Consider the following 12,824-nt stretch of genomic DNA (forward strand, 5'->3'; position numbering starts at 1 on the left):
GAATTTTGATGGGGATTGCACTGAATCTGTAGATTGCTTTTGACAAGATGGCCATTTTTACTATATTAATCCTTCCAGTCCATGAGCATGGGAGATCTTTCCATCTTCTGAGATCTTCTACAATTTCCTTCTTTAGAGACTTGAAGATTTTGTTAAACACATCTTTTACTTGCTCAGTTTGAGTCACACCAAGGTATTTTATATTATTTGTAACTATTGTGAAGGGTGTTGTTTCCCTAATTTTCTTTCTCAGTGTATTTATCCTTTGTGTGGAGGAAGGCCACTGATTTACTTGAGTTAATTTTATATCCCATTACTTTGCTGAAGTTGTTTATCAGGTTTAGTAGTTCTCTGGTGGAATTTTTGGCGTCACTTAAGTATTATCATATCATCAGCAAATAGACCTATTAAAAACAATGAATTTATGAAATTCTTGGGGAAATGGATGGACCAGGAGAATATCATCCTGAGTGAGGTAATCCAATAACAAAAGAACACACATAGTATGCATTCTCTGATAAGTGGATATTAGCCCAGAAGATTGTAATACACAAAGTACAATCCACAAACCACAAGATACAAGAAGGAAGACCAAAGTGTGGATACTTTGTTCCTTCTTAAAAGGTGGAACAAAATACCCATGGAAGCATTGTAGAGACTAACTATGGAGCAGAGACTCAAGGAAGGACAACCCAGAGACTGCTCTACCTGGGAATCCTTCCCAAATTCAATCGTCAAATCCAAACACTATTGTGGATGCCAGCAAGTGCTGGATGACCGGAGCCTGATAGAGATGTCTTCTGAGAGGATCTGCCAGTGCCCGACTAATACAGAACTAGAGGCTCACAGCCATTGGACTGAGTACAGGGTCCCCAATGAAGGAGCCAGAGAAAGGACCCAAGGAGCTGAAGGTCTTGCAGCCCCTTAGGATGAACAACAATATAAACTACCTAGTACCCTCAGAGCTCCAAGGGACTAAACAACCAACCAAAGAGTACACATGGTGGGACTAATGGCCCCAGCAGTATATGTATATCAGAGGATGGCCAAGTAGGTCATCAATGGGAGGAGAGACCCTTGGTCCTGTGAAGGTTCTATGCCCCAGTGTAGGGGAATACCAGGACCAGGAAGCAGGAGAGTGTGGGGTGGTGAGCAGTGGGAAGGGGGGGAAGAGGGGTTTGTTTTTGTTTTTGTTTTTGTTTTTTATTTTATTTTATTTTTGGAGGAGAACCTCAGAAAGGAGATATTGCATGATATGCAAATAAAGAAAACATCTAATTAAAAAATGATTTTAAACCTTTGGTGAACCTGTGGAGCTGAGACAGGTGATGGATGTTTAGCTAGATAGTTACTCCTAAAGGATATGCATGTAAACATTCTGTATTACTAACTTTTATTTCAATTTATGACTTGATTTTCTGTGTGAACTTTTGATGAACTTTTTAACATGTGATCATGTATTCTGAAAGATGTTTAAGGACAAAGAGAAGTGTCAAAAGTGGGGGACTGGGGTGAGAGAAACAGAGGTGAGAATAACTAAAGTGAGAGAGGAACTGAGCCGAGGAGAACTTTTTAGACAAAACACTTTTTAGATTAGAAGGAGAATGCAGAGTGGAATAACTTAGAAACTATAGGTAACATAAAATACTAAGAGAGCAATGTGCAGAATGCAGAGAGAAAGAGGAAAAAAGAAGATACTGCAGAGAGCAGAAGGAGTAGGTAGGCTTCTCCTCACCATGGGACAGAACAGGTTTCATGGTATAGACAAGCCAGGCTTAGTCTTATTAAAAGAAACAAAGCTTTTTTCTTACAAATATGGGTTTAATTCATTTAGCATTAAAAGGTTAGAAGCCTTTTCTTTCCCTATGTAATAAAGATTGGAGCTCCATTTTTCATCCAGAATGAGTGAGTTCTTTCTGCACCCTTGCTTGGACTTTTGCTCCATATGCATGAGTAAGTATGGATGTGTGTGTGTGTGTAAGTATGCATGTGTGTATAAGTATGTAATTGTGAGAATGCATGCCAGCTGGGCCCAGCTGGGTAAGAGTAGAGTGTTATTCTCTTTTTCTGGTTCAATAGAAGTTCATTGCTCCAAACTTCCCCCTTAGACAGACAAGCAAGAGGTGTTTGGACAATAGGGAAAAGGCTCTAGCAATCAAACCTTTACTTAATCTCCTGCTGTTTTAGGATGAGGTGCTATGTGCCAGAAACTGCAATTTCTGGCCTCAGTGGATCACAGAAGGCAGGTCAGCTAAAATAGCATAAGAACTTAAACTTAGATAAGTAAACTTTTTATTATACAGCAACCCTAAATTTCTCATAAGACAAAGTCTTACCCTCTGCCTAAGCCTTCCCCCTCTCCCTCCACCTATGCTGCCTAAAGAAGAACCAATAAGAAAGAAGAAACACCCCACCCCAATGGTGCCTGGCCCCTGCCAGGCTTGTTTCATCTAAGCTGTCAAATTTATATATATGCAGTTTTTCATAGTATTACTGGGCTAATGTTTTGGTGTTTTCAAACTATGTACTGATACTGTCTTTTTCCAAATACTTTTTTGTTCCTTTCAATTTTTCAAAGTGAAATATGTAATTTTTCATTAAATGACAAAAAGTTAACCAATAATTATAGAAGTGTATCTCAATGGTGTTAATTCCAGAGTAACATAGGTGCTTTAGCAAGGGACCACACACCTTCAATCCCTCTGGAAGGAATAGAGAGGTACTCTGAGGAAAAATTAGATTGTAGAAAGAAGTACCAATGTTGAAAGTTAATTTTAATTGTGTTGCACAAAAAATGACGAATCAGAAAAAGATTGACAGAAGGCATCAAAGATATAATACATCCAATCTTAAAAGCACAGGAAAGAGTCTCCTTAAGTGTAATCCAGGGAGATAGTTAGTTCAATTGAGCAGAATTGAATTCCACTCAGATTAATTCAGTGCAGTTGAACTTGGTGGTCTGTCAGTTGGGAATTAAGCCCTTGTGTTAGTGAGTTGAGAAGATGTGCAGTGGAGTGGAGTTTTGACAGTTCAGTTTGTGAAGTTCAAAGGCAGTTGTATAGGACAATTTTATATAGATAGGCAGAGAAAACAAGCTAAACACAGGTGAAGATAGAATGAGTCAGAGAATGAAAAGGAGCAAGAGATTAGAATAAATTACTAGTTTAAGTTTGAGGCCAGAAAGAGCAATTCATTGAAAAGCTGAGAGGAGTCAGATTGAATAAATCAGCTTGGAGAGGAGTTTGGGCCAGAACATCTGAGATGAACCAGCCAGCCAGCCTTCAGAAAAAATTAGAAAGGGTGAGTTTTTTCAGCAGTAAGCCTTGGAGAAGACTATTACATCAGACAAATAAAAGCTATTTTCCATGATTAGATCAGGTTTGATTAGTGATGATGGTATGAATAATTAACATGCAAGACATTACCTTGGCAATAGCCTGGGTTGTTTGGGAATTCTCATGTGAACACTTTGGCCAAAATCTCAATTTGATATAACCCAATTCCAGTACTAGAAGTTCATTTCATGACAAGAAATTGCTAGTTCAATTTCTGTCTTCCCCCAACTCCATTATTTGGTGATTCTATTTAGATATCCTATATAGATATGGATGTAGATGTAGATGTTGAGATAGATAGATAGATGGATAGACAGACAGACAGATAGATAGATAGAGGATAGGAAGCTTCTACTATTAGGTCTTCATACTATGTCTCAAATGCCCCTTAATTTTACCTATGTCTTCCCATTTTCCTTCTCCACTCCCTACTTACTGGATTATCCTATTATGGATTTCTATCCACTCATACATACATATTTTATTTTCATTTTCTAAGATCTATCCGCTCCCCCTTCACCCATGTCTATGGAGCTAGAAGATTAGGAGAAAAGAGGTCAGAACGCAGGAGAAGCAGGGAAAAAATCATCACGGAGACAGGAGAAGATGGTCCAGACCCCGCATAGTTTTAAACAGCCATAGGTAGCTAAGGTTTTTACAAGGTTAGAATAATTGGGTTAAAATATTTTCTTTATCATTTGGCTCTGAAATTATTGTATTAACATCTTGTAAATTGTGATCTTATGTATATATAAACCTGATTGGATAATTAATCCTTACGAGTCACATTTTTACTGGGTAACTAGGAGCTAAATGACTGAACATCGTGTGTTGCATTTAAGAGAGATGATCTTGCTAGCTGGAGAAAATAGCAGAAGCCTGCTGGGACATAGTGATGCAGCCGACTGGTACTGGAGGGCCAAGAGAGTTTGTGGAGTCATTTTCTTTTTAATATTTCCTGCAACAATTAACTTCTATCAGAAGAGTATCTGGTTTTATTTTGGGATTTTTGCTCCATTTGGAGTTGAATTTTCTACATGGTGATAAGAATACAGTTACTTGGATAATTCTATAATCAGCCATTTGCTTTGACCTGCACCATTTGTTGAAGATACTTTCTTTGTTCCTTTGTGTATTTCTTTATCAAAACCCAGATGTCTATAGTTTTGTGGATTTATGTTTGTAGCTTCACTTTGATTCCACTGACCAGTATGTCTGTTTTAATGCTAATACTTAGCTGTTCTTGTTACTACAGCTCTGTATTACAAATTGAAATTGGGAATAATGATTTCTTCCACATTTTGTTTATTATTAATGCTTGTTTTAGCTCTCCTGGGTTTTTTTTTTCATATGAAGATAAAAATTAGATTTCATGGTATGTGAAGAATTGTATTGGGATTTTGGTGAAGATTGTATTGAATATGCCCATTTTTTTTATTAGGATGACCATTTTTAATCATATTATTCTTACATATCCATGAGCCTGGAGAACTTTCAAACTTCTTATTTCTTCAATACCTTAAAATTTTAATCATACAAATCTTTCATTTGCTTGATTAGAGTTAGCCCAAGATATGTTATTTGCAGATATTGCAAAAGACATTATTTCCCTGATTTATTCTCAGCTCATATGTCATTTATATAAGCAAGGGCATTGAGTTTTGTGTGTTAATTTTGTAGTCTGTTACTTTGATGAAAGTGATTACTAGCTGTAGATATTTTCTAGTGGAATTATAAGGTCACTTATGCATATTATCATATCATCTCCAAAAAAAAGCATTTTGACTTATTCTTTCCCAGTATGTATTCCCTGGATGTACTTCCTGTTTTATTGTTACTCTAGATAAGATTTCAAGTTCTATATTAAAATATATGGAGATAGTGTCAAACCTTGTGTTGTTCCTTAATTTAGAAGAATTTTTCTGAATAATATATATCCAGGGATTTGTTTTGTATTGTTTTTACTTCTAGTCTGTTAATATTTTTACTAATGCATTCTTGTGTCTTTTTATATTCTTTTTATATTCTCTACCGAAAATTATTATCAGAAGTACCAGTGGCCTCAAGAAATGAAGCCTAAATATTTAGACAATCAAGACCACATGGTATTGGTACAGAGACTGTCAAGTTGATCATTATAATAGAGTTAAGACTTAGAAATAAATCCACATACACTTGACAAGGAAGCCAAAACCGTATGGTGGAAAAAAGAAAGCATCTTCAATAAATGCTATTGGTCTAACTGGCAGTTTGTATGTAGATGAATTCAATTAGATCAATATTCATCAAGAAGATCCAAATTTATCAAGTCCAAGTACATCTAGGACCTCCACATATAGCCAGATATACTGAATCTAATATAAGAGAAAGTGTGAAATAGCCTCAAACACATTGGCACCAGGGGAAAAAAATCCTGAATAGACCACTAATGGTTCAGGCTCTAAGATAACAATTGACAAATGGGACCTCATGAATCTGAAAAGCTTTCGTAACATAAACGACATTGTTAATAACACAAAGCTGCAATCTACACTTTGGGAAAAGATCTTCACTAATCCTATATCCAATAGAGAGCTAATATCCAAAATATAAGAAAATTCAAGAAGTTAGACTCCAAAAAAAAAAAAACCCAAAAATACCAATTTAAAAAATGGGTTATAGAGCTAAACAAATTATTCTCAACTGAGGAATCTTGATTGGCTGAGAAGCAGTTAAAGAAATGTTTAACATTATTATACATCAGGTAAATGCAACTCAAAACAACCCTGAGATTCTACTGTACACTAGTCAGAATGGCTAAGAACTCAGATGAAGACAGATGATGGTGAGGAAGGGGAAGAAGAGTAAGTAACACTATTCCATTGCTTGTGAGATTGCAAACTGATAAAACCACTCTGGAATTAAATTTGAAAACTGGAAGAATGGATACATGAAATGTCATTCATTTACATGAATGGAATACCATCCAGCTATTAAAAACAAGGACATCATGAATTTTGCAGGCATATGGATGAAACTAGAACATAGTATCCTGAGTGTCTTAACCAAGACCCAAAAGGACATATATGGTGGAATATACTCACTGAAAAGTGGGTATTAGCCAAAAAGTTCAGAATACCTATGATACAACTCACAGACTATATAAATCTTAACAAGAAGGAAGGCCCAAGTTTGGATACTTCAATCCCACTTAGAAGGGGGAACAAAATAATCATGGAAGGCAGAAAGAGAGAGGGACCTGTGTGGAAGTATAAAGGGAGAGGGAAAATGGAGACAGGATCAGGTAGAGGTGGAGGCAGGAGAGGAGCCCAGAGGGCCAGGAAAATGAAAAAAAAAAATATGCATCAGATGCTGGGCAGTGGGGGTACATGCTTTTAATCCCAGCACTTGGGAGGCAGAGACAGGTAGATTTCTGAGTTCGAGGCCAGCTTGGTCTACAGAGAGAGTTCCAGGACAGCCAGGGCTACACAGAGAAACCCTGCTTTGGAAAACAAATTGTATCAGTGTGGGGCATGGGGTGAGGGGAACCTCTAGAAATTCCCAGACACCAGATTATGAGAGGCTTCTCTGACCCAGTGGGTATGGTCTTAACTGAAATGCCCAATAGTGGGGAGATGGAAACTAAAGAGATCACATTCACTAGATAGATATGCCCCCATTTGAGGCATGGGGCCACCTGCCCAGTTTCAAAATGTTTGACCCATAATTGCTCCTATTTAAAGGAAGTGCAGGGACAAAAATGGAGCAGAGACTGAAGGAAAGGCCATCCAAAGTCAAGCCAAAGATCCATTCCATGGGCAGGCACTAAACTCTAACACTATTGTTGATGCTATGCTGTGCTTGCAGAGAGAAGTATATCATGGCTGTCCTCTGACAGCCTCTACCAGCAGCTGATGGAGATGGATGCAGATACTTACAGTTAGCCATTAGACTAAGGTCAGGGACCCCTATGGAAAAGTTAGAGGAAGGACTGAAGGAGCTGAAGGAGAAGAGCAGCAGTATCAACTAACTAGAAACCCTCAGAGCTCCCAGAAACTAAGCTACCAACCAAAGAGTATACATGGGCTGATTATTGGCCCCCACTACATATCACAGAAGACTACCTTGTTTGACCTCAGTGGGAAATGATGTACTTAATTTTGTAGAAACTTGATACCCTAGGGAAGAGGGATGCTAGAGGGTGATGCAGGAATCAATGGGTGGGTGGAGGAGTACCCTCTCAGAAGCAAAGGGGAATGGGAATGGGATGAAAAACTCGTAGAGGGGAGACTAGGGAGGAGGTCAGGCAATATGTAGAATGTAAATAAACTAATAAAACATAAGCCAAAACCAAATTTATAATAAATAAATAATAAGAATTAAAACATAAATAAAATTGAGAGTATAAATGTTTTTAAAAGATCAATGTAATGGAGTTCAAAAGATTATTTGGGTGGGGTAGCATACAGGTGAGTTTATCATCTCACTTTCTAGGCCAAGGTGTCCTGGAAATCACTATCTATGACAGACTGATTTCAAATTCATGACAATCTTCTCATTTCATCATCTATAATGCTGCAAAGATGAACCTATATTGGAAATACCTGAAGGCATTATTATAGACAACAATATTTTATACAGAAATTTAAAGGTATAAATAACAAAAGCTAAAGGTAGATAAATGGAATTATGTCAAAGTATGAAGCTTCTACAAATCAAAGGAAGAACCAGGAATGAAAAAATAATGTGAGAATATTTCTAAGTGGTAAATGAGAATGAATTGATACAGTGTGATCAATAAAGTATCCAAAAGTAATTGTTGGATAGATCCCATCCATAAGAAAAGAAAAATGTCAGATGTTGCAGTAGTATGGGTAGTATATAACCTCAACACTCAAGACATTATATTACATAGTAAGTGCTTGTCTTCAAACAAAACCAAAATCAACACATAAAGAAATGAGCATCTGTTGTAGCACTGTGCATAATAGTTAAACTATGAAATTATTCAAGATGTCCTTCAGTGCCTGATAGGATAAACAAAACAAAACAAAATCATGGTATATTTTCCCAGTGGAATATTATAAAAGTATTTAAGCTATAAAAAATAAGCACATTCTGTCATCTCTAACTTCTCAAATAGAATTAGGGACTATTATGTTAAGAGAAATTAGTCAGAAATCTTAATACAATTACAATGTGTTTTTATTCGTTTGTGTAAACAAGTATGTCACCCTTACAAAAGCATGGCATTTCAAGAGGCCATCTAAAAAGGTAAAGGGAAGAGTGATGAGAAGGTTTTCACAAAGGAACATCAAAATGCACTTTGAATTGAGAACTTACTCCTATTTGTTCTTTAAAATAGTTGGGTAGCAATTCAGCAAGAGAACCTATAAGTGATATATTTCAAATGCATAGAAATAAAAAATATGAAATTTCTAGCACAATAAATTATAAGTAACTAAAACAATTTTATATTGGATTTTGCTAATGCATATTATATAGGCAGTTTGAAATAGTATTATCTCTCAATAAAGACATGAATTCTAAAAATATTTATCTGCAATAAACATATATATCTCCTTTATGTATGATATATATAATTTAAATATAAATACATATTGAAAACAGAACGTATAAAATGCTGTACATCTTAATTTGTATCAGGCAGATATTAGTTTGATTTGATATTAAAATATTTTTATTTTCTATATTTATGAATTTGGAATGTCCTGCTATTTTCCAAGTAAATAAGTGATAATGGGCAGAGATTACCTAGTGTCCCCTATCAACTTGAAACTATTTGACAGAAAGCCAGATAAAGGCTGAGAATGTTGAGTTTAATAGCTATATCCCGGGTGTGGAAATTGATCTCAGTTGAAGAGTAATGTTCTTGGAAGTGGAGATTAAAATGTTTTCTAGTCATCACAATGTTAAAGACCTAGTGCTAGGAAACATGACTTTCTGAATTTTAAAATCAATACCAAGTAATTTTATACAATGTATACATGTAATGGGCACTGCCTAAGTAGAGCAATATGAAAATACAAAGCATAGAATTTATGGTTCCAGCAAAACTAAGTTTATTGATTTCTAAATTAAGGCTTATGTGAATATTTAAAGCTTTCCCATGCCTCAAAGTACTGGGAAGTACTGGGATATCAATAAATACTAAGTAATGCCTTTATTGAAAGACAGTTGTATAAATTTGCCATCAGTCAGATAAGAAAAAAATGAAGAAAAGATTCATTTTAAGTATGGTATTAGTGGCTAAATAGACTTAATTTGGTAACTCAGACTACTATTTTCCCTCTTCTGATCTCCCACATAGTGATTCACATCTCCTATTCTCCAGGTGATAAATGTCCTCTTCTGACCTCTGTAGCACCACCAAATTTATTTCCAGAGTAGTTGTACCAGTTTGGATCCCACCAACAATGGAGTAGTGTTCCTCTTTCTCCATATATTCCTCAGCATGTGCTGTTGCTTGAGTTTTAGATCTTCACCATTCTGTTTGGTATAAAGTGAAATTTTGTCCCAAAATCGCTCCTGTCTAAAAGAAATGCAGGGACAAAAATAGAACAGAAAATAAAGAAATGAACAAACAATGGCCAGACCAACTTAGAATCCATCTCATGGATGGGCATCAATCCCTGATACTACTATTACTGATGTTATGTTGTACTTACAGACAGGAGACTACCCTGACTATATTCTGAGAAGCTCTGCCAACAGCTAGCTGAGACAAATGCAAATACACACAGTCTAGCATTGGATGGAGGTCTAAAACCCCTATGGGAGAGTTAGGGGAAGAATTGAAGGAACTGGAAGGAATGGCAACCTCATAGGTAACCCAAATATGCCAATTAACATGGACCTCTGGGAGCTCCTGTAGAGGGAGCCAGTGACCAAAAAGTGCATAAATGGGTTGGTCTGTTCTGAGGCACACAGTACATATGTAACATAAGGTTGCATTGTCTGGCCTCAGGGGAGAGGATGGGCCTTATCCCGTAGAGACTTGATACCCCAGGTTGGGGAGATACCAGGGCAGGCATACTCTTAGATATGAAAGGGAGAGGAGAAGAGGAAGAACTCTACTGGGGGCAACCAGAAAGGGGGCAACATTTGAGGTAAAAGTAAATAAAATATTTAATCAATAAGAAAAATGCAAAAGAAAAATAAATAAATGTTGTTAGAGACACCTCACATTAAGCTTGAGATGCCTGGGATCCCTGATGACAAGGAATAAAAACCTTCCCGGGTGAGGGGGGTGTGTGTCCGAGTGGGATGGTATGGCCTCTTGTGGGCCCAGTGGAGACAAGTCCTGCTTCTTTGGAGTAAGCACCTTGTAATATCATTTCTGCAATTATTCTTAGTACTTATCATTCTCCTTATCTCTTTACTATTCCTTCATATTCTTCCTTTCTTGATTAAATAGGTATTTGGTGACCTGGCAAGACCTAGTAGGAGTCGGCTTGATATCCAGAAACTAGATGTTACCAGTAATATTAAGGTGAAGGCTGTTCAAGAACTCAAGAGAAATGTATGATACAGTTACTTGCTCTAGGTGGAAATGAAAGGAACCTAGAACCATAGGCAGAGATGAGTAATTCTGCAGCTGTTCCCCCAGTTTTACTCTATTCTGTATAATAAAAATAGAATTTTTTATCATAAAATTGAGGATAGAAAAATAAACAGATATTTCCCAGAAAGTGAGCAATGGGATCCTTAGGTTTAGGGATGATGGTTGCAGCCCCCTAAGAATTCTCTATACCGTTGAAGTGAGGATGCTTTTGTAGATAGACAGATGGGGTCCAAAAATTATAAAGACTACAGGGTTAGCAGTATGACTTCATGTTTTCCCTTTTATAAAACTGTATTGTCTTACATATTCTGAAAAATACTGATTTTGTAACCATAATACTGCTGCTCCTGACCTCACCAGAGAGTGTTGGTCAGGAGATATAAAACAATTGTGCTTACTGTAAAACTTTTATATCTGAAATTGTATAGTTCCCCTTTCCCTGTTCTAAATCTGTGTTATTCTGTGTCACAAGAAAATCTTGGCACAGAGAAATAGAGAAAAATTCATGCCCCTCCATGAATTTTGTAACCCATTTTACTTGTCTATTTCAATAAAAGACTGGGGCTGAGTCAAGTCTAGCTGAGCATCCTGACTCCCGAGTTGAAGGGCTCACATGGCAAAAAGAACAGCCTGTGTATTGTATCTCAATCGTGTTTTCTTATTCACCTACCAGATATCTCTAGTCCTTGATGACCCCCAACTTTTGTTTAGGTTGGACCTTGCGAAACATGGACACCCACTCTTTTGTTTAATTAAATAAAGCTTGATTGTTATGGCTAAATTATAATAATTATAATACATAATGTGCTTTTTAAATTATAAATAGTTTTTCAAAGAGCACCTCATTTTCTAGTTCTGGGTCACCTGAAATTCAGAGAGATACAAATGTTTCTCCTTTAAGAATTCTGGTACGGGTCGTTCTCTGCCCCTTCCCTGCAAGTGGAGGGCCTACATCCAGAGAGTGCCTTAAAGCCAGAGACTTGGGTGAGAGCAGCCATTTTCTCTCTGGTGAGTTTCTAAGACTTGAGCAGCCAGCCGGGAGACACAGGCCCCAAGAGTCCCAGGGGAGCTGCAGGGCAGCAGGGACAGGATCCTCTCAGCTTCCAAGTGAGAGAGGTGGATCAGTGTCCTTTTCTGCCCCTTCCCTGCAAGTGGAGGGCCTAACTCCAGGGAGCTCCTTAAGCCAGAGAATCGGGTGAGAGCCACCATTTTCTCTCTGTGGAGAGCCTACCACCAGGGAGTGCCTTAAGCCAGAGACTCAGGTGAGAGCCACCATTTTCTCTCTGTAGAGTGCCTATCTCAAGGCGCCTTAAGCCAGAGACTCTGGTGAGAGCCGCCATTTTCTCTCTGGTGAGTTTCTAAGACTGGAGCAGCCAGTCGGGAGGCACAGGCCCCAGGAGTCCCAGGGGAGCTGCAGGGCTGCAGGGACAGGACAAGCTCTAGTCAGAGACACTAAGAACATCTAACACCAAAAATCAAGAGATGGTGAAAGACAAAAGCAAGAATCCTACCAACAGAAACCAAGATTACTTGGCTTCATCAGAACCTAGTACTTCCACTGCAGCAAGTCGTGGATATCCCAAAACACCAGAAAAGCAAGAATTGTATCTAAAATCATATCTCACAATGCTGATAGAGGAACTTAAGAAGAGCATGAATAACTCCTTTAAAGAAATACAGGAGAATAAAGGTAAAGAGGTACAAGCCCTTAAAGAGGAAACATAAATATCCCATAAAGAATTACAGGAGCTCACAAGTAAACAAGTAGAAGGACTTAAAGAGCAAACTAAAAAATCCCTTAAGGAATTGCAGGAAAACACAAACAAACAGGTGAAGGAATTGAGTAAAACCAAACATGACTTAAAAATGGAAGTCGAAACAATAAAGAAATCACAAAAAGAGACAACTCTGGAATTAGAAATCTT

Source organism: Mastomys coucha, chromosome X, assembly GCF_008632895.1.
Source record: "Mastomys coucha isolate ucsf_1 chromosome X, UCSF_Mcou_1, whole genome shotgun sequence".
NCBI lineage: Eukaryota > Metazoa > Chordata > Mammalia > Rodentia > Muridae > Mastomys > Mastomys coucha.